Source organism: Cavia porcellus, unplaced genomic scaffold (genome assembly GCF_034190915.1).
Source record: "Cavia porcellus strain 051 isolate PalLab524CR breed Dunkin Hartley unplaced genomic scaffold, mCavPor4.1 scaffold_21, whole genome shotgun sequence".
NCBI lineage: Eukaryota > Metazoa > Chordata > Mammalia > Rodentia > Caviidae > Cavia > Cavia porcellus.
The window spans coordinates 37,081,523-37,104,496 of record NW_026947504.1 but is presented as its reverse complement, the minus strand read 5'-3'; positions in this window follow the sequence as shown (position 1 = coordinate 37,104,496).

Below are 22,974 nucleotides of genomic sequence, written 5' to 3'. Positions count from 1 at the left end.
GCCCTGACCGGCTCCAGGCAGCTGCTGGGTTCTGGGGAAGCCATGCAGGGCCTTTGCTCAGCATTCGTGAGAAAAGGGGAGACGGGCATGCAATTGAGAAATGACCACACAGGACCCTAACTGGACGCCGGAAGCTGCAAATGACATATTATGTTGTATTTTCCTTTTTCTTTTTGTTCCGTGACCAAAAATGTTCATGTTTATAATTTAAACTCTAAGAATTCAGCTGGTATTCAGTAACACATGTTATTTAAGGAACCCATCTCACAAAAACAGCAAACAAAACTTTTAACCGAATTCATGCGAGTCAACAGGTTGACCTTGAAGATTTTGTGAAATAATACAATTTGCACTGAGTGGGAAGCAGAATTATCTTCTTACCCTTTCCCACTAAATCTTAAACACGCTTCCAAATATATACATCCATCCAGGTGGATGCTATGATTCTGGCTTTTTTTGTTGTCTAAAAGCAGTTTACTCAACTATAAACTCTCGAGAGAAAGAGTTCTTAATGTGGATATTGACTCCTCTGCCCAGAACACCCACAAAGCTGGGCTTCCCTGTGTTCCCAGGGCACCAGAAATCACTTTCATATGTTCTTTGGAGAGGCCTTGGCACCTAGAAACAAACAAAAGTGAATTAAACGGTGTCCCCAAGAGATAAGATAATGAAGTCCACAGACCTAAAGAGACACTGAATCATCTTATAATACACGGGCTTTGCAGTCACAATCCTGCTCTTCTGTCTCTCACCTGGCCACAGACTCAGTGGGTTCCCTCGAGCACACAGTCAGCCTCGACTGCCCCCGCTTTCCCACGTGGAAAAGGGGGGCACGCGATTAGGTTTAGTAAGAGAAGCTTCAGGAATGCTCCCAGGGTGCTTGGCAGGAAGCAGAGCTCATAGTTAGGTACTTTTTCCTCCTCCATCGTTTGGTACTAGGGTTGAACCCATGGGCTTCACCCTGAGCTGGATCTCCAGCCTTTCTTGTTTTTTCTATTTTGAGACTGGGTGTTCCTAAGTTGCTATGTTGCCCAGGCTGAGCTAGAACTTGCAATTCTCCTGCCTCAACCACCCAAGTATCCTTTTGAAAAATATGAGCAAATGACCGGGTATGGTGGCACATGTGTGTAATCCCAGCACTTGGAAGGCTGAGGCAGAAGGATCACCATGCTTTCAAAGCCAGCTTGGGCTACCCAGTGAGCTCAAGCCCAGCCTTGACTACATAGCAAGACCCTTAGAAAAAGAAAAAAAAAAACTAAATGAAAAAAATAATAAATGGTATATTAAATTATTAGCTTACACTGAACGCGTATCACTTTCATGTCCTCATAAAGTTTCACTGTCCCGAGTGGAGAGCCATTTGTCTCTGAGTTTGGAGACTTATACTGTTGGCAATGCCCTAGCTCAAAGGGCAAATCAGATATTCAGAGTTTAGGTCAAATTAAAGCAATGTGTAGGATGAGCTAAGAATCTCACTTATTTTCCAGTTGGCTCTCAAATCAGCCAGTCTATTTATTCACTGCTTGTAAGTTTTGACTGATTTGATCCATTAACTCAGTAAAGAGTTTGATTCCTTTTTTATGGCCACAACCTCCATTGCATTGAATTTATGGGGAACCATCTGTGATTGTAAAGGTATTTTGAAACTTTTAGGTGACACATTACTGTAGGAGCACAGATTATTTAATTTCATCTCATACAATTATTAAGAAACTGAATACTAAGTTAAAATGCTGGTGGTTTTAGATGAATTTGAACCGTTCGCCTAGCAAGAATTCCTCAATTTCATAGCCCAAAGGGACTTAGAATTTTGTAGGACAAGCTACTATTTTAAGCATAATTTACAATATCCACTTTGACAAGTGGAGAGTGCACTTGTAATTCCATCCTGCAGATCTGCTTACAAGCTGGGAGCTAGGTTAGAATGCTGCTGCCAGAGAGAGATGGGTGCTGCCAGTCTCCTCCAGGATCTCCGAAGGCACGCATGCAGGCAGGTGGCCATCAGATGACCGTGTATTACTGTCTGTGTGTCCCTAACCTCTCTAAAACACTAATGGGCACCTTGGTCCACTTAGCACCGAGGGCCGTACTCATGCATGCAGTGAATCACGGGTGATGTAGAAGCTACCAACTTCCTGCCCACAATTTCCGCTGGAGCTGTGTAATGCTAGATTAGTACAAGCCCCTATCTTTATTCCCTAGACATTCAGTATCTGACTGGTGTCCTGGGGCATTGTTAGCTACTCACACCAGCCGGGGAGTCAAACCTTTCTGTAATGTATCGGTCAAGCAAAATTAAACAAGCCATGAAAGCATATAAAGCAGTTAACAAGTTTAAAATCAGGCAATTGTATGCGTCTGGGCTACTTTTCTCTCGCAGAGTAAGTTGTTGTTTGTTAGGGTATATATTTATAAGGGGCAAAGAAATAACACTAGAAAGTAGAGATTATGAGAAAAATAGTTTAGACATTCCTACCTGATAGCTTCGTGCAGAAAAGAGTTTTAGTCAAGATTGACTTAAACAACTAAATCAGCTCTTAGTGGTTAAAAAGAGAATCATATTAAATGCCTGCTATGTGCTAAATGCTTTCTGTGCATAATTTCCTTTAATTCTTACAGTAATCCCTCAAATAAATCAGCCTCATCTGATAGCTAGGTTTAGGGAGAGTCAGAGAGATCAAGTAACAAGGTCAAGTTTCAAAAATGGGACTTGAACCTGTCACCCGCCATGGTCTACCCATTCCATCTCAGGGTGACCATCTGTCCTAAATTTGCTCAGGACTGAAGGATTTCCCTCACACTGTATTTGTGTGTGTGTGTGTGTGTGTGTGTGTGTGTGTGTGCGCGTGTGTGTGTGTCAGAGATCGAACTCACAACCTCACACTTGCCAGGCAAGTGCTGTGCTGCTGAGCTAAAGCCCCAGCCCTCACATTAGATTTTCTATTTTATTTATGTATTTGTAAGTCTCTCTGTTTATTTATTTGCAGTACGTGGGATTGAACCATGGCCTTCACACTGAGCTACATCCCCTCCCCTTCTTAAAATTTAAGGCAAGGTTGTACTTGGTTGATAAGCATCTCCGTAGCATTTGCAGTCCTCCTGCCTCAGCCTCCTGGAATGTTGGGATTACAGGTGTGTGCTCTCATGCCTGCTTGTGCCTTCAGTTTTAAAAGCATGGTGACTGGGGAAAATTGGGAGGAGCTGGTCATTCTGCTTGGGGGTAGCTTGGATCTGGAATGACCTCCTGAGGCTGACACGTCAAAGACTTGGGAAGAGGGTTTGAATGGCAGGAAGTTGGTCACCGGGAGTATGCTCTGGGAGGGGACATTGGGGTCCAGCCCCCCTAGTTTTCTGTTTTGATCCCCAGCTGCCACGAAGTGAGCAGTTTTCTCCTACATGCTCCCTGCTATGCTGGCTCTCACAGTCCCAAAGAACACAACCAAGCAACCATGGAATGAAACCTCTAAACCATGAACCAAAGTAAACTTTTCCTTTCTTAATATGTCATTTAACATTTTTGTTTGTTTGTTTGTTTACAGTGCTGGGGATCAAACCTGGGCCTCACTTACGCTAGGCAAGTGCTCTACCACTGACACCCAGCCCTGATCTTTCCTCCTTCTACACTGATAATTCCGGGTGTTTTGTCACAGCAATGGAAAGGTGACTACCATGAATGGGCAGGGCTTCCTAAGCCCGATTTCAAGCCGTACCTGTGGGAAGCCCAGATCTCTTATTTCAGAAAACATACCTTACCTTACTAATTCCCACTGGAGAATACGATGGCACCTCTGCCACATTCCTATATCCCTTAGCTCAGGTAGGCCAAGGTCAGCAAAGTTTTTCAATAGAGGGCCATTTTTAGATTTCCATTTTGTGCACTATGGGTCTCAGTCACAACTACTTCCCCCATCACTGCAGTAAGAATCAGACACAGGGAACACAGCCATGGGTGTGGCTGTGTGCCAAGGAAACTTAGCTACCCAAGGTGGAGGCAGATGGTTTGCCAAACTCTGATGTAGATTATTCCTAAAGAATAGTCTTTGCATAAATAATACATTTTAAAGGAACTATTCCTGGAAGATACTTTAACTGGAGTAGGGTCAAGGGGCAGATGAGAGCCCTCTTGAATGAACCTGTTTGTCATCCATTCCTACTATTTTAGGCCTATGGAACTTGGGACCATGGAATTTGGTTTTCCTAATCCCCCCCTTTACCCATAGCAAGTGTGTGTGTGTGTGTGTGTGTGTGTGTGTAGGCACAGTTTGTAATTTCTCATCACAAACTTATTTCCTCTTTTTTGTCTATTGGGAGATATTAGACATATTCAATTGCCCATTGCTCTGTTTTAAAAAAAATCCTTTTGTTTTTGGTACCAGGGATCAAACTCATGACCTCATACTTACTAGGCAGGCATTTGAACCACTGAGCTAAACCCCCGGTCCTCCATTGCTCTTTTGGACAACTTGTTTTATTTCCAAAATATTTAAAAAATAATTCTCATTATATTCTGCATAAACCTGTTAGGATATATTGATTTGCATCGAGATAGCATTTTCTTTTGATATGAGCTGGAAAGACGGTGAGAGTTTGCTGTACTGAAGAGCAAATACCATTTGTTCACTAGGATGGAAGCTGGCATCCTGTGGCCCCTCCCTGTGTGCCTTCCTCCCTCTGCTGGGTACTTTTGGGTGATCACTCTTCTGAACGGAGGGCAGGAGGGACCACACAGGGCCTTGTGCCCCAACTCCAGGCAGGTCTCACAGAGGAGAAGTGTGCAAAGCAACTTGTCCTCAGATGTAAAAGTAGCAGTGGGTTTGTTAGAGTTCGAGTTTGAAGTACCCCCAGAACTTCATGTGCTAGGACTTGGCTGCCTGCTGACGGTCCTGGGGTAGCGATAAGATCATAAAGGCTCCAGGTTCACCACATCCATCGACGAGACCATGGTTTGATGGCACTATTGGGAGGTGGTGGGAACAGGGGGTGTCCGGTGAAAGGAAGCAGTTCATGAGGAGGCGACCGAGGGACCTTATCTAGTCCCAGCCTCTTCTCCTGGGCTCTTTCCTGCATGTTTCTTCTTCCCAGCTGCTATGAGGGAACAAAAGTTTAAGTGACTTAGTAGCTCCTGTAGGTTCTCAAGCAGGAAACCTACAGTGATGGAAATGGTGCTTTAGGCAGCACATTCTACGGTGCCCCGGATGGTGGAGATCGGAGACCCGGGCTGGAGCTGGCTCAGGGCATCAGAGGCAAAATGCACCAGGAAGAAGCATGTCCAGGAACACTCACAGGAAGAGAGGAGAAAGCAGTGTCACTCTCTCCAGGTCACCTAGGAGGAGGTGGCACAGCTTTGGGAAGATGACTTTCCCTTGTAGCCCTTTGAACTCGTGAATTCTCAGGGAGAGCAGGTGGCAGATGGGACTCTGCAGATTTTATGTAGCCTCCTTATAGCAGTGACCGTTGGGTTAGGCAAAGAGATGCCTGTCCTTTCCTGACACTGGCTGCCTAAACGATCTCTGCCTACCCTCTTGCATATTTGGCTGCAGTCTCCTAGCTCTTCTGACTTACTCTGGCCATACACGCACAAGCTCCCTGCAAATGTGCATACCGGATGCTTCTCAGCAGATTCAAGATTCCCCAAGTCAGGGTTGTTAAATTAACCTATAAGTGGCTTGAGCTGCCTGCCCTGCCCTGGCCAGCTTCTAGCAAGGGTTTTTACAACTCAGTTCCCTGGCTGGGCTTTGCATATGGCATGCTTACAGCTGACCTGTGAATTGGTATGCCTGCACTGGACTTGTAAGAACTGACTTGAGCTGTTTCTGACTCCCTCCCTCAAGAAAAATCCTTTAAAAGAAGTTATCACAATAGCTAAGAATACAAAACACACACTGAGATATTTAGATCATGCAAGCGTTAAGGCACTATGAAGGTTTGATGATAAAATCAGGATCAGCTATATTTCACAACTGTTTTTCTGAGTGCGATTTCTCAACCTTGCACTTAGAAGAAAGACATTGATATTGAAGATTATGATGATATCCAGGAGGAGAGAATACCGTGATAAATAATGTAGCCTTTTCATCCTGCAGTCACTTTCCTAAATTACTTACGAAACAGCAACACACAGGACTGGTGCTATTGGGAAAGGTGACATCAATTTCTTATTTAACAGTGGAATCACTAAAACAAGAGGAAGAGAGGGGAGAAGGGAGGTTGGGAGTGGAAACTCCTTAGGTTCAATGCTGATTCTGGTATCTGGAGAAGCTGCATGTTTGGCTTGGCTGAAGGATATCAAAGAAAATGATATTTGTTGTTGCCAAAGCAAGCATTTTTTATTTCTGTTTTCCACATGCAGGCCTATGAGTAACCTGTAGCACATTTTATAGCTGTACATTTTGGGGAAATACGTAGCATTATAATCATCACAGTGTAAAACACACCCCTTATGCTACTAATGTTCATCGGTTAAAGAGTTCTGTATGAGCAAAGAAGAGGGGAATTATCGATACAAGAGATTTCATTACTCCTGTGCTTTTGCTGTGGTTCAGACCAAGAGATCTCTGCACCTGCACTGTCTCGATCATGTGAACATTTATTTTATAACCAGTTCCCAGAGCACATGGTCCAGGCAGCACAATAACTTATTAAAAAGAACCCTCATTGCCAAGAATACTTTCCTTGACTTTACTGGGACTTTTTTCTTCTGGTTTCACTAGAGATGGAAATATTTCCCCACTCTCCATAAACTTGGAAAGTTTTTCTCTCTATCTAGAAAAGGAAAGTTCTTTATGGATCTCTGACCCAGGTAAAAACAGGATCAAATGCACGCACTCCCAGGCAGCCTTCACCAAGCAATGAAAGAAATTGAGCAGACTTTATGAGTTGTTATGGCCTGATTATAGCCATGCTCACCTTCCAGAGATGTTTGCAATAGACTTTGTAGCTGATTTTGAGAAATCGGCTTTACATGTTAAGACTGGAAATAGAAGAAAACGATAAAAACAAGAAGTCACTGATAATGCTAATACAGCCTCCAGCTTGGTGCATAATATGTGCTCAGTAAATCTTATAAATGTTATAGTGCTTGGGAGCCTGAGGCAGGAGGATCACCCAAAGGCCAGCCTAGGCTACATAGTGAGTTCAATCAAGGTCAGCTTGAACTACATAGTGAGACTCTGACTCAAAAAGCCAAAAACCAACCAAACAAAAAAAGTTAGTGGTTTTGGGCTGGGGATTTAGCTCAGTGGCACAAGTGCCTGCCTGGCAAGTGCAAGGTCATGAGTTCAATCCCCAATACCAAAAAAAAAAAAAAAAAAAAAAAAAAAAAAAAAATTTTTAAAAAGTTAGTGATTTTAACTTTATTATGTGGAAATATTAGTATTTAATGACAAGTGCTACATATTAGTGTATTTATAAGTACACAGGTTTATGTATATGATAGGTATGTGTAGAGATTAAGATGAGTTATATACCTACATCAACTCCCAATGATATAATCATTATGTACTACAAACATGTCCTAATAAAAAATAAAAATTTGAAAAGGGTGTAGAGGTGCATGCCTGTAATCCCAGCACTTGGGAGGCTGAGGCAGGACTGCTAGGAGTTCAAGGCCACCCTTCACTACATAGTGAATTCAAGGCCAGCCTGAACAACATAGTAAGACTCTCTCACAAACAAACAAGCAAGCAAAAAAGCATCCCCAAATTAAAAAAAAAAAAAAAATTGAAATACATAAAAAAAAAAATAGGAAAAAAATGTAGCTAGCAATTGTGGCTCATGCCTGTAATCCCAGCACTTGGAAAGCTGAGACAGGAGGATCGTTGCAAGTTCGAGAGCAGCCTGGGCTACAAAGTGAGCTCAATGCCAGCCTGAACTGCACAGCAAGACACTGTCTCAAAAAGACCAAACAAACCAAACAAATAAACAAAAATGGAAAAAAAAAATGTCCAACTTTCCTAGTTGCCAAAAGTAATCTTATACATTAATCGCCGGTGTTTGTTCTGTTCTGAGGGTTGGAAGGGTGAGCACCAGTTAAGGTGCAAAAGGGCTCATTTATTTCCGTTAATAATTAACCTCAAGGCCTCACCGTCCTGTGGTACAGTGCACCTTCCTTGCAGCAGGCTGTGTTGAGGGCCAGAACTTCGGCTTCCCCTGACGTACGGCCCTCATTCCATGAGGGAGCTGGAGGTGGTAGGGGCTGTATATTGCATGGTGCAGATCACTAGGGTCATTGCCTCCGTGTCCAGACTCTGTCCAAGCCCATTATCTGGAGGGCTTTCCCCCCTCCAACAGCCAGATCCAGCTGACCCACAGTCTGGCCTCCTGCGCAGACGGCTTTGTCAGCCTCTAAGACACAGAGGACAGAGGTTGGTTCTGAGACAGCAAAGAGGCTGCAGCAAATGTCACACCTTAACCTCACCTTTTTGCCAGGCATGGTGGTGCATGTCTGTAACTCTAGCACTTGGGAGGCCGAGGCAGGAGGATCACTCACGGTGAGTTCTGGCCAGCCTAGTCTACAAAGTGAGTTTAAGGCTGAACTGTATAGTGAAACCCTTTCTCAAAAAAGATTGAGGAAAAAAAAAATCTTAAAGAATGATCCTGAAAGACAGAATTTGGGTCCCCTTCATATTTGCACCTCCAGGACTAGGCACAGTGTTTGGCACCTCATAGGTACTCAATGAAGTGTTTTGGACAAATTAACAAAAGAGTAAATGCTGTAATTGGGATGCCAAAGTGCCACATGGTGGGGGTTCCCAGCTCCGTGCTCTTAGCAGGTGGTGTGGGATCTTTAAAAGGAGGGGCCTAATGGGGGGCCTCAGACATATGGTATGGTGGCCTCAGAGGGGATGGCAGGAATCCAGTCCCCTCTCTTGGCAGGAATCTTGTCACCTCTCTCCCAGTGTCCTGGCCATGTAGAGAATGGTTTTGTCCTGTGTTCCTACTCTGATGAGCTGCCTTGCCACAGGGCCGAGTGACCACAGTCCCCCAAAACTGTGAGCGCAGTCAAACTTTTCTTTTTTTTTTTTTTTTGTTTTTCTTTTTCCTTGGTGTGGAGGATTGAATTCGGGGGCTTCTATATGCACAGTCTCCCACTGAGCCAGGTTCTTAATTCTACCTTTGTCTGTCTGAGTTGATTATCTCCGGTATCTTGTTAAGTACTGGAAAACTGACTGACAAACGTGGTAAGCAAATCAAGATTTTGGTTCTGTATGCTTTCCTACGAGAAGTATCTCAATGCGAGGACAGACATTTGTGTTTTGTAAAGTTCCCTCCAAGTTGATGGTCTGGTGCATCCAAAAACCTGACTAACCAAAACAGTGATTTAAACCTTTCATTCTCAGGGATGGAGATTTAGCTCAGCGGCATAAGTACCTGTCTTGCAAGTGTGTGGTCGTGAGTTGGATCCCCTGTACCGATTAAAAAAGAAAAAAAAAAAAACACCTTTCATTTGTTTCTGGTAGCCGCTGTGTAGCCTATTTCCCTGTAGGAAGGGGTATCTTTTGAGCTTTAGTGGGTGATTTAGGAATGAATCCTTGTGCCCCACGAACTCCTTCAGAATTCTACGCTATACAGGAACACAAGCCTATTTCCAGCCAGTTTGCTAGCTGCCTGTATCTCCTCACCTCGCTTGGACATAGCTGTAACAAACAGATTTCCAAACAGGCTTAGTGGAGTTCTGCGCTCTGTGTTTTTCCCTCTATGAAAAAAAAATGAATGCACTTGTTTGCTTGCTGAAATTTTAGATCCTTATTAGGATCGCACCCTGACTTGACACTCAATATGTCTACTAGGGGTAGGACGTGCACCCCCAGAGCATTGCAGATTGAAAGGGGTGCTCAGGGCAACCAGATGCTGTGAAACAAGTTCTGCACATCCAGCTTGTGAGCAGAAGACATTCTGGTACCCATCTGTGTACGTCAGGAGGTCACACAGAGGCACAGATCACAAGAGATCACAAAAGACCGTCAAGAAACCCTCCAGAAGCCAGTAATCATGCCAGCAGCCGAAGCTTCCTGTAGGAACACTCAGAGCTGTGTCAGAAGGCTTGCTTCTGAGATCTGAACCCTCAAATCTCTTTGTGGAGGCACCAGCAATAAAACGTTTTTATGTGGACCGCATTTTCTTTCCTGGAGACGTCAGAAAAGCACAGCACTGCCTTACAAGTCTAAAAAGGACATTTTGCTCCCTTCCTTAAAATCTTCCATGGCGCTGCTCCACCTTTGGTTCTGAATCACACAGAGATGGATATTTTTGTCCCTGGGCCAAGAAGAATATTCTGTGTGTCTTTCACACAGCAGCTGCAATTCACGGAAGAGTTTTATACCTGATTTTTCCTACAGCATTTAAAAAAATTTGCACTGGGCTTTTACAACACTAGTTTTTTCCATACCCAAGGAACCATGATGAGTTAGTGGAAGGAAAAACATTAACTGCCCACCAGCCCAGGGAGAGGTCAAGGGACACATTCAGAATCACATGGCGCCTCAGAATACCTGCCCGGGTAGTTTCTCAATCAGCCTGGAGGTTAGCTATTTAAACAGGGGGAGATATTTGCTCCTTTGGAAGCTCCATAATAGGGGGGAATATCCCCTTAGTTTTTCACTCACCACTCCATCACTGTAGTAAAAATAAAAACACATCCAAAGAAGCTTGTAGAAAATTCCTCTCCTGACGTCCAGAGTTGGCTATGATGAATTTGGAAGAGTGTGTTTGGAAGCCACATCAAGGGCCTGAGGTTGATTTTAAAGAGCAGGTCTGTGATTTCCCCCTCCTCCTGGCTCTGAAAAAAGATGGTCCCGAGGCACCAAGACCAGCACCCAGCCTGACGTGGTACTTTCACACTCCTTATGAGTGTAGCTTTCTGTGTATCTTTTTCCATCTTTGCTGAGATGTTTGCACTGCAGAAAAATGTAAGATAATGAAGGGGAGATGGAGGAACTTAATACCACGAGCCGCAGTCAAGCAGTGTGCGTAGCTCACAGACACTTTCGGTTCTGCATGAAAAGTTTCCCCTATCTTAGGTGATATTAAAACTGTATTTTCTCGGAATCCATAAATTGATCTTAGAAACTAGTCAGAACCTCCTCAGGTCCTTCCACAGCTGGGACACAAATATTCTCTTTGCCCCGACTTTCTCACCGGCCTACTGAGCAATTCTGTTTCCTTCCCTTCTTTTTCTAGCCCTCTGCAGCCACCTGGCTGGAGGGTCTCTCTGAGCTTCCCCTTAGTTTCCGATTTTGTTCTCTAGGCACTTTAGAAACCTCCCCGATCCTCAGCAGCCCTGTTTGGTCTTCAAAACAAAAACCAGACAGCTCCCTATCTGCCGTCAGCCTGTTCATTTAAGTCTTCTGTATTAGTGTGCATACATATGTAGGTTTCTGCAACTACCTGACCAACAGTGCTAAATCTAGCTATCAAAATTGACCATTAATCGGGCACAGTGGTGCATGGTAATCCCAGCACTTGGCAGGCTGAGGCAGGAAGATCTCTGTGAGTTTAAGGCCCAGCCTGAAGTACACAGTGACACTGTATCTCAATTTAAACAACAACAACAATAAAAATAACTGATCTTTAGGTTCTGAGATACCTAATAATGTAATGAAACGTACATGTCAAATGAACACTGGCCTTCGTGATGACAGGGGAGGAAAATCCCTAGAACTCTAGGCGACCTGGTGACTTACCATTGCTTACCGTACCGGGTGGGCTTCCTCTGACTGATAAGAATCCCTAGAGCAGCTCCCATCAGACAGAAAAACAGAATTTGGGGCAGAGAGGGCTGGGGGTGTAGGCTAGTGTTTAGCATTTGCCTAGTGTGTGTGAAGGCCCAGGTTCATCCCCAGTGCTGCAAATCTTACGTTTAAAAAAAAAAAAAAAACAAGAAAAGCTTTCTTTACAGACGGAAGGAAGCGAGCCTGGTGACACTATAGATTTTATTTGGTGGTACCAAAAGATCAAACGCCAGGCCCCAGGCGTGCTATACAAGTACCATGCCACTGAGCTACACCTCAGCCTGTTTGTGTAAATTTTAGATATGAAAAACTACAGATACCAGCTTCAGTTATTAGCAAGCACAAACTTAGGTTTTTGATTCTTCCTTAATTAAACTTCTCATTCCAAAAAAATGGGTTAATACACAAACTTTTACAGCTTAATTTCTGAAATAATTTAATAAAAACAGGAAAATGAACAAATCTATATGTATGTGTATAACAGGAAAGGTTTATTACCAGGTCCTATAGTGGGGGAGTACAGTAACCCCAGGTGCTGATAAGCTCTTACTGGAGAGCGTGGGAAAGGGTGTGAAAGTGTCTCTCAGGATGAGAGCCCACACCATGAAGAAGCAGAGAAATCCAGCAAAAACTAGACTATAACTGGGCACAGTGGTGGACTCCCGTGATCCTACTACTTGGGAGGCTGAGGCAGGAGGATTTCTGTGAGTCTAGGCCAGCCTGGGCTACAAAATGAGTTCAAATCCAGCCTGGACTATGCAGTAAGACCCTGTCTCAAAACAAAAACAAAAAGCACAACTAGACTTGCTGATGCTATTGTTTTGTCCGTGAAATTTACCTTTCTTTTTGTTCCTTTTTACCAACGACACATGAGCATCTCACAGGCAGCTCAGCTGTTATTATGTCTGCCTTTAGCCTAAAAAGAAGACACCCAATTTATGTTGTGAGTTCAGGTTACCATGGTGCCTCGGTTCACGAATGCGTTTATTTATCAACAGTTTGGTTCACAACTGTTCATAAACATAAGCATTTGGCAAACTTTTTTTTTTTTTTTTTTTTTTTTTTTTTTTTTGTGAATTCTACATCAAGTGACAAACATGACTGTGGGCATCTTTTCCAGAATCATGGAACAAATTAAGTTCATGAACTGAGGCCCCGCTGTACCTTGATCCCTAAGCGTCAGCTCAGTGGGTGTGTGTGTGTGTGGAGGGGGAGGCATCAGCTAAATGAAAAATGAGTTTCCTTATTTAGCTCCTCAACTAATTTCAGTGGTTTTATTATCCTGGTCCAGGTGCAGATTTGTTACTGTTAGCCCATCTTCTTTCTTCATCTTTAAAAAGAAAAAGGTATAGCAAGGGAAGGAGGAGGTAATTTCTGAATTCTTATCCCATCAAGGTAGCCTGGTATTATGATATTAAAACTCTAGGTGGGTATTACAGTCACGTTCAGGGGTTTTTCATGCACAGACCCCGGTTAAATCCAGGTGCGGCAGCCTGGACTTGTGCTAACGGTTAGAAAGACCGTAACCCCACACCTTTTAACCCTACCTGGATCTTTGCCTGTCGCCTCAGCTGACGGTTGACACTGCACGCAAGCCATTCAGCTCATATTCCATAACATACAGTAATAATCATTAGTATTTTACATTTTCCTCGAAGACTTTATATTAATCCAGTTTGAATCCCAGCAGGAAGTCATTTAGATTTGGGAAATAATAAATCCCAGACAATTATAACACCGCGATGACAGAGGTCAAACACATACACACAAAAAGACAGACATCATACACCTTAGCAGTTTTCACAAGGAGCTCTCACCTTAGAGATGCAATAGAAATCACACCTACTTTGTTTTTGACACTGAGGGTAGAACCTGGAGGCTTGTGCACCCCAGGCAAACACTACCACTGAGCTACATTTCCAGTTCATTTTATTTCATACAGAGTCTTGCTAACTTGCCCAGGCTGGCTTCAGGCTTGTGACTCTCCTGCATCACTCTCCTGAGTAGCTGGAATTACAGATGTGACCCCCTATACTCTGCTCAAAATTATACTTCTTCACTCGAATTTTCTACTTTGTGGAATATTTGGTGTATTGACACTTCCCTCTTATTTTTATTATGAAATGCAACTTCTTTTTCTGTAGAACAAGTATTGGGTCCAGAAAAAAATCTAAGGAGCTCAATAAGGATTCAGCAAAATTTATTCATAAAAATCGCATAAAGATAAAGATTATATTTTACTGATAAATTATTCACAGAATTACCTAAAATAAGTTACAGGATAGGAATTCAAAGTAGTCAGAGTTACTTTTATGTGTGGCATACTCGTTCAGAGACTTTAAAAGAAAGTCAATATTATAATAACAAAAGAGAGAGCAGAGTCTAACCAACCTGAAGAAGATTCCAAGCACGGAACACACATGCTATCTTTTGAAAGGTTAGTCCACTGTAGAAGCGTCTGGCTTTTGGAAAGGAACGCATGGCATGGTTAAAGTCTGGAGGAGGCAGAGATGCCGGCTTCAGAGTGCAAGCGGTTTGGGGGTGGGGTTAGTGGTAGGGCCCTTGCCTAGCATGGGACCACACACACACATGCACACACACGTACGCATGCACACACACATGCACACACACATGCACAGATATGCAGACACACACACACATACACACACAAAAGTAAGAGCACACGTGGAGAGCTCTGTAGCTACAGATAAAGTCACCCCCAGCATACGGCCTGTGTAGATCCCACTTAGGAAACAAGTCCATTTGGCAGAGAAATGGCACGGCAGTCACAGAGCAAACAGGACTGTAGCAGATGTCAGGGCACAGATAACAACTGAACTGACAAAATCCCGCCTTGTTTATACGGCCTGCGCTCCCAGTCCAAGGACCCAGAAGGGCAGCAGGGATTTTAATTTTGTTCCTATTGGGTCCTCAGTTTTGGAAACTATGCCTGGCTCTTATAAGATGTTTCCTGATGGATGAATACAAACCAACTCCTCAAGACAAGTTTGTCCAAGGAAATTAAATTCTAAAAATATCTGATGAGCACCTGAACAATTGGCCTTGGTGTTCAGAAGTGACTGCTATGCCAGGCCCTGTAGCAGGACATGAGAACACATGTGCTGGGCGCGGGGGCGGAGACGCTGGCACCAACGAGCGACTTTGGGGAAAAGACGACATTAGGAATGGTATTCAGTGCTGGGGGCGGAAGGGAACATGAGACCCGGGGCCCTGGGCTTTGTGTTTGATTTTCTGAACACCCTGAGGCCAGGAATCACTTCACCTAGCTCTAAATGGCAGTGTTTGTGTCTGCGTATTTCTATTAGGCACCCAATAAATACCCGCAACTGACGAGGAGGCACGTGTGACCCACAGAGGCAATGGACAGAGCGGCAGGGTCAGCTCAGCACGCTGGCCAGGACCAGCCAGGGAGTCACCCCAGGCTTCCCTTCTGGTTCTCTACCTCATTTGCTTGAATGGCTGTACAGGGCCAGTCTAGGATGGTCTCTCCCTCACATGGTCTGAGAACAGTTGTTCCAGAATTAAATGTGAAATACCCATTCCCTGGGCCCCATTTGGGTCCTCCTGAATCAAAACCCTGGGTGAGAACCCCAGAAACTAGAGTTGGAAGCAAATATCCCAGGAAATTTCCTGCATGTCAAAGTTTGGATTCTACTGATACAGAAAAGATCAGAGAAGAATCCTCAAGCACTCACATTTTAGTAAATGAAATCTCTAGAGCACGGGAAACTCCTATTCTGAGTTGTTACTTTGGCTCAGTGCTTTTACACGTACCAATTTAATCTTCAGTGACACCTTGGTAACTACCTTGTGTTTGAGGAAGCAAGCAAGGGGTGATAAGTAAGGCACCTAACCCTGCACAGTGAGTAAGGAGCAGAGAATCAAATTCCTGAGCTTCATTCCTGAGACCTCAAATGCTACCCCCACCACATCCCACTGCGTTTCAGGAAACTGCAAAATAGAGGGAACCAGGGCATTGTCTAGTGCTTGTCTTCAGGAAATGGACACAGCCAGCTTCTGTATACATTTGCCCAGATGCACTGCTGGAAATCAAGATTTGAGAGTTTCATGTAGCTTACGTACATGGAGTGCAGATGTTGGTATGTCCTGGTCACATTTAACTTGAGTGGACCTAGGAAACAGAGAATGCTGTGAGAAGCGGCTTGTCTGGACCAGGTCTAGGAACAGCACCTGCAAGGGACAGACAAATACCTTAACAGGTCAAAGAGTAGGGTTGTGCACCCAGCAGCAAAGTGCAGACTGACACCCTCATGTCTAACCCTGCTGTACAGATCCAGCCTACAGTCCCCCCAGGGCAGCCAGATCTCCTCGTCTTTCAGAGAAGCCAGCCCAGCTTCCCAATTCTGAGGGAGACACAAATAACTGACAAGTTTAAGATACACCACATCAGGCCCAAGGGACAGGACTCAAGACAAGTCCAGGCTCCTGGGGCTCCCAAGTGCAGGAGGAACATCCAAATCCCAAGGAGTTAAACTGTAAACAGTGCCACGGACACAGGTTAGGGAAAATGGTTTTCGTTTGATTGTACATCCTGCTGACATGAAGCATCAGCCTTATTACTACTGTGACTTACTGAAATGCCCATCAATTTTCTTTTGATTTTATACAAGTAGGCCAGATAAGGCCTGAAGGCCTGATTTTTATAACTTCATCTCTTCTATTACCCTACCATTGTAAAGATGCCTGGTTCTGGTTTTGGAGTGACCAGCCTTTAACTTATCTTAAAATAGTTAAATGGAAAATGAAGCAAACTTGTAGGAACGGGCCTTCAGTTTTTGCAGACCTCTTGCCCATGTCTGCTTTACAAAAGCACCCAGGAATTCTCTAAGTTGAACTTCTCGGCACTGAAGTGTTCAAGCTGCCCTGCTTTGGAGCAGAAATTACTCGTGTCTGTCTGCTTCTGGTTCACAAAAATTGAGGACACACATGCACAATGAGCACATGATGTGTGGTTTACAACTGATGCCATAATGCTAAACTTCACCACTGCTGTTTATCAAATGGCTTTACATAGCCCAGTGGCTACGGCTGAACTAGTGAATGTTGTTTTTAACAGTTCCACACTCGCAGTGGTACTCAGGAAAAAGGACAACACTTCACTCTTTAGGACTGTCATTGTTTTAGGGAATATTTTAACAACTTTATGGATAGATTTAAAAGCTCTATACATATCTGGAGATCTATGTATTTACCTATAGATATATAGGTATCTAGATCTAGATAACTATTTTGTTTTGCAGTGCGCAGTCATTCCCATGCCATCAAGACCGGCAGCGTCAGCCGACCAGAGCAGGAATCCGGACGCGCGGAGAGCAGCGTGGCTCCGGCACTCCCTTGGGAACATTGGTGCGGAGGCGCGTACACGCGTGACCCGCAGAGATCACCGGTTTCAAGACACAACAACAACAAAAAAGCGCCCAGGAAGTGAGGCGCGCAGCTCTTGATCTCAGTGCTTCCACGACTACGTGTTTAAACGGTAACTTTTCACTGGAAAAACAAAGCGCGCCCAGAGGGCGGTGCGCAGAGGGCGGTGCGTTTTGGAGAAGGAGAGCCTCCCCCTCCCGGAAGTCTGCCGGAGCCGGGCCCGAGCTGCGCGGCCATCCGCGTCGCGGCGAGGCGGGGCGCGCGCGACCGCCGGGGACGCTGCGGGCCGCGGGGCCGGGCAGGCGAGGACCTCGCTGGGCTGCGCTCGGGCCGGTTCTGCGCGCGCCTGGGCCGCTGCTTCCCGGGGCGCGCGCCGGGGCTCCCGCTTCCCGGCCGCCCCGCCCCACGCCTCCCCCTCCCCCACGTCTGCTCCCCATCTCTCCCCCTAGTCTCCCTGCCCCCCAGCTCCTCCTCACCTTCTTCTCGGCCCGGCTCCCACCTCCCCCCGCCGGCTCCCGCCTCCTCGCCGCCCCCACCGCCTGCGCCCTGGCTGCGGGCTTCCCAGGCTTCGGCGGCGGCGCGCGGGGGTCCGGGCCGAAGGCGGCTCCGAGCCTCTGGGTCAGGGATTCGCACGGGAAAGTTTGCTCGCAGCTCGGCGCACCGCTCCTTCCTGCCGCTGCCCTTCCAGCTGCGCCCCTAGCGCGGCGCTTCTCCCACGATCCGCGCCCCCCACGCCCGGCCGGCTGCTCACTCCCTCGGTGACCCTGCTCCAGACATTTCGCACGGACAGGAAGGGCAGCTAGGACGGCAAAACGAGGGCGCAGAGGGGGACTGAGGCGTGAGAGCGGCTTGCGCTGGCTAGCGGGAGGAGACAAGAAAGTTCCTTTAGAGCGGAAATCTTAACTGATAGCTGGTTGGGGTAGTTAACTGTAAAAATCGGGTAGCTTTGATAAAGGGAAATACAGGTGACTCGCTCGGTATGCCTGTAATGTTAGCAGGGAGGCTGAGGCAGGAGGAAAACAAGTGGGCAACTTACATCAAGACCCTTTCTCAAAAGGTTTTAGAGTTTGTGCAGTTTGAGCTGGCCTTGAGCTCACTTTGTAGCCCAGGCTGGTCTTGAATTTGCAAGGGTCCTCCTGCCTTAGCCTCCTGAGTGCTGGGATTACAGGCCTGAGCCACCCTGCCAGGCTTCAAAAGAATTTCTTAAAGGCCGGGAACTGGGCACGTAGCTCAGTGGTACGGTGCTTTCCTGGTATGCACCAGACCCTGGGTTCAATCCCCACTGGCATACACATACCAAAAATAGGGTGGCGTTTACAACCCAGGTGCAAGGAAAGCCACTTTGCCAGGCACCCCAGGCAGGGTGCATGGAGAGGGGATGTGTTTATGGCCCCTTGTACAGAGCAGGGAATTTCTACCTCGTATGTGTGTTGGGGAGGCCCGGGGTAGCAGACACACAATAAACAGTTTCAGCATAGGGCGCTGTGCAAAGAGCACTGCCAACTTTGCTGTATTCAACCTTTGTAACAATTAGGCGGCTGCTTTACTTCTGTTTCACACATGAGCAGAGGGAGCTGTGGACTTGGCAGCGACCACACGGCCTTCTGCCTGCCTGAGACTCAACTCTGTAACATCCAAAGTGCATGCTATGATGCAACTTAGCACTGGGGCGCTTAGGGCAATATGGGTCAGCTTCAACGCAGATGGACCCTGCACTGCGTTTGGGCGATGGCTAGGTCGGTTTTCAGTAGACAGGGGCGTGCTCAGGGTTCTCCCGGACCTGTATTGCACAATGGACGTGATCAGTGCCTTTTTACCCCTTGGGATTTTGCTGCAGCCTTTCATTAGCAGGAGTCTCAGAATGCTTAGACGCTCTCCAAAGCATGTACTTGAGTAGCTAGTGTGTCTGGCTGGCCCACGTCTTGTAGCTTAGTAGAGACATTCCGGGGTCCTAGACTGGTATTGCTGTACAAACATCACTGCACTATCCAGTGGGCTTTGAAAAATCCTCCATATCCCATCTTCTACAAAGGAGATGCAGAGTATCAAGGAGGGGTAGCCAGCAAGACAGATTAAACTGGAAGGTTAGGCAGGCTGTAGGGGCACACAGCTGTAATCCCCGCACTTAGGACTGGGACAGGAGAAGCCTGGGCCCAGCCTGGGCAAGACCTGGTCTCAGTGTGTGTGTGTGTTCGCTGGGAAGGTCTCCTCATGGTTAGTCTTCCATTTCCTCAGGTTAGGATCTAAAGCCACCAATGTGGGCTTACACCCCGTGACACCCGCAGTTTGTTTTGGGGTCATGGATGGGAAGATGCCTATGGTTACTTAGCTGACAACCCAAGGAAATCACATGGGTTCCATTTGCCTGCTTCCCATTCATGGAGGGGGCTTCTCAGGCCACAAAGAAGTAGCCTCAGGTCATTCCCAGCTACTGCTCTGCGACAGACTCAGGCCACCTCCTCCTCATGGGTAATGATCCTAGTCTTTTTGGGTTTTCTTTTGGTTTTTGAGACAGTCTCACTATGTAGCCCGGGCAGATCATCCTGCTTCAGTCTGCCAAGTGGCTGGAATTACAGGTGTGTGCCACCATGCCCAGCTTATCTTTAGTCTTCCTGTTATGAGACTGTAGGTCAGTGTGCCACAGTGAGCCCTGGGAGTCCCCTCATCAAGCAAGCCAAGTCACCCCACATTCCCCCAGCAGCTGAGCATTGAGGTTTAATTGGGTGGAAAGTGGGGAGAGGCTGCCTCTAAGGAAGTCTTTTCCTGAGTCTTGTAGTGAGACTTTCTGTTTACTGGAAAGTATCTTGGTCAGCTTTCTGTTGCTGTAACAAATCCCTGAGTATAAGAAAAATTGATTGGCTTACAATTTCAGAATCTGGGATCAGAGTCCTGAAAGGTCTGCCGTGATGTGACAGGCAAAAGGAAAAGCAGGAGGGGTGGGCTCACGTTACCCCACTCTCTAGGTAACGAGCTTACTTCTATCCTGACTGTGCACCATCACAGGGCTGCAGCCTGGTGACCCCATCATTCTCTTTAGGCCCAAACTCCAGTACCACTGTATGAGAGATCAAGCATCTAACACATGAATTTGGGGGGCACAATGAAACCACAGAGCCTTGAAAGTGGTCAGGGACTCCCCTCCCTCCTGCTAGGCTCCCTGAAGAGAAGTGGCTTAGGGAGTTAAGAGGAGCCACCTCTTACCTTCCTAAATTCAAGCAGAGCCCCAGGGCTGGATCCTCTTCGGGCTGGTAGCTCTTTGCTGCTGATATGTATGTGTCTGTGTGCTGTCATACTGCTTCTTCCCCAGGCTTGCCTACCACTGCAGCGCCCTTTTCTGGTGACAGTCCCTCTGCTGGATACCATCCCCAGTGTCATTCCTAGGGATTCCAGAGGTTTGCATGTTCCGGGAAGACAGTGACATAGATGTTAGCGATTTGAGCCTGGAATTACATACAAAGAGTGCCTGCAGCCCAGGTCCGGCTTGGGGGCCAGAGACTGCTAGGTCTGATCCTGCTTTTTTTTTTTTTTTTTTTTTTTTTTCTTTTTTCTGGTACTGGGGATCGAACTCACAACTGCCTGCTTGCAAGGCAGGCGCTTATGCCGCTGAGCTAAATCCCCAGCCCCCAGAATGCTAGGTCTGGCTGTTGTAGAATGCTGAGGAAAATTCTTTGGGTTCTCAGCACCTCTTAAATCATCACAGAGGGCGTGAGCCACTTCCACACGTACAGGCTGCCTCTGGCCCCCGAAGGAAGATGAACGATGTGTGATAAAATCAAGATGAAGTTCTGTGTAAATCTTTCCAGATCACCAAGCTTGTGGGAAATTGAAGATGAAAGGGATATTAAAGACCATCTCGTTCTACCTCCTCATTTTGCAGCTGCAAAAACTGAGGCTCAGGGAGGGGTGTGAGGAGGCTTCGGGCACACGGCTGCCTGGGGGTGGGCACTGTATCCCCTCTCTGTGGCCATGGCCACCTGCTGCCGTCTTTGGACCTCTGAGTACAGTTAAGGAGAAATCAGGCCTCCAAGCATCTTTGCCCCCTGCGATGTAGATTCTTTCCGCTGCTAAAACTAGGTACTGTTAAAAAATGGGTTACCCCATCGATTACCGAGGCTCTCTGCTCTAAGAGTGCTGTTGGAGGCGGGAGAACAGGCAGGTAGGGGAATCAGTCACCAGACTTCTCCCTGGCCGCTGGGGCTCTGTCCTTCAGCCCTCAGGGTCAGAGAGTACCCATGGAGTGGACTGCTAATTGCAGTCAACTTGCACACTTGCCCTCCAGCGGGGAAGCTGTAGGAAGGGTCGCTTCCTTATCTAGCTGGACTGGGGTGGAAAGAGGTTGTGTCAAGTGTAATAAGATAGACTATAAGAGTGTAATATTCCATAATTGGGCCCCTTAACAGCAATCTAAACCAATTCAGGAGTTTTGGAACCCTACGCAATTAAAGGGAATCAGGTTGAGGCAAATGTAAGTCTTTGCTATAAGAAAGCCAGAGCTCAGTGTCTAGGTGATGGTCCCTGACGTTTCTAGACGTCAGCAGATACAGGCCAGAGGCCGGAGGGTAAGGGATGGGAAGAAACCTGGGTGCAAATGTGTCTGAAGGGTACAGTCTGAAAGAAAACAGTAGACTGATAAACCATTCCCAAAATGCTGCAAGAGAGGTCTCTGATGTTATTAAAGAACCATTTCATCAGAATAAAAGAGGAAGTGGTCCTGTTCCCTTCTGGGCAAGTTAGGCCTCCCCTGGACTACTGGGGACAAATATGGTCCTCAACCTTTGTGCTGTCAGCATGCTGTCACTACGACAAAGTACCTGACATATAAAACTTAAAGAAAGATTCATTTGGTCTGGTTTCAGTCCATGGTTATAGGGCTCTATCTTTTTTTTTTTTTTTCTTTTTGAGACGGGGTCTCACTATGCATTCAGGCTGGCCCTGAGCTCACTTTGTAGCCCAAGCTGGCCTCAAACGCACAGCGATCCTCCTGCCTCAGCCTCCCGAGTGCTGGGATTACAGGCATGAGTCACCTGCCCAGTTTAGGGCTCTATCTTTTTAGGCCATCAGTGAAGCAGACATGGTGGCAGGAGTGTTGTGGAGGAAAAGACATGGTGGTCCAGGGTATGGCAGCAGGAAGCCACGAGGGTGAGAGAGCCAGAGGTTGGGCTGGAACCAGACATGGTCCTCAAGGTCACATCTCGTGACCCACTCCCTCTGCTAGTCCTCACCGCCTGTTTCCAGGTGGGCCTCTCTCCTCAGCCTCCCCAACAGCTGGGAATACAGCTGTGGGCCACCAGGCCTAGCGCAATGAGCAATTTTTTACTCTTGGTGAGTCACATGTGGCCATATGGCAAAGCCACCAAAGGAGAGCTTCTGTGAGTGAGGAATAGGTGCTCCTCAGAGCGGGGAGCTTTGAGAGTTTGACCCTCCTGCTTAGAGCTGGGAAGAGTGAGCCACCTGGGGCGCCTCTGCCTCCAGGTGTGGATCCTCCGATGTGGCAAAGCCACTTGTTGGACTGGAGCATTGTTGGCATTTTATTTAATTGTTTATCAGTGTTTGGGCATGAACTCAGTACCTTGCATATGCTAGGCTAGTGCTGGGCGTCTGAGCCACTCCCCTGTCCCTTGGATCTGAATTTTTCTTACTGTCAAATTATATGAATTGTCATGGGCCAGGCTACCTTTTCCTTGAAAAAACAATTAAAAAAATTTTGGTCTACGGATGTAGTTTTTCTACATGAATATACCTCCAGTGTTGTTTATCAAAACTGTCCCCCTTCTCTGAAATGTAGTTTGGAATATGTAAGATTTAGAAGAGAAAGATTTTGGTTTCCTGAGAATTATGT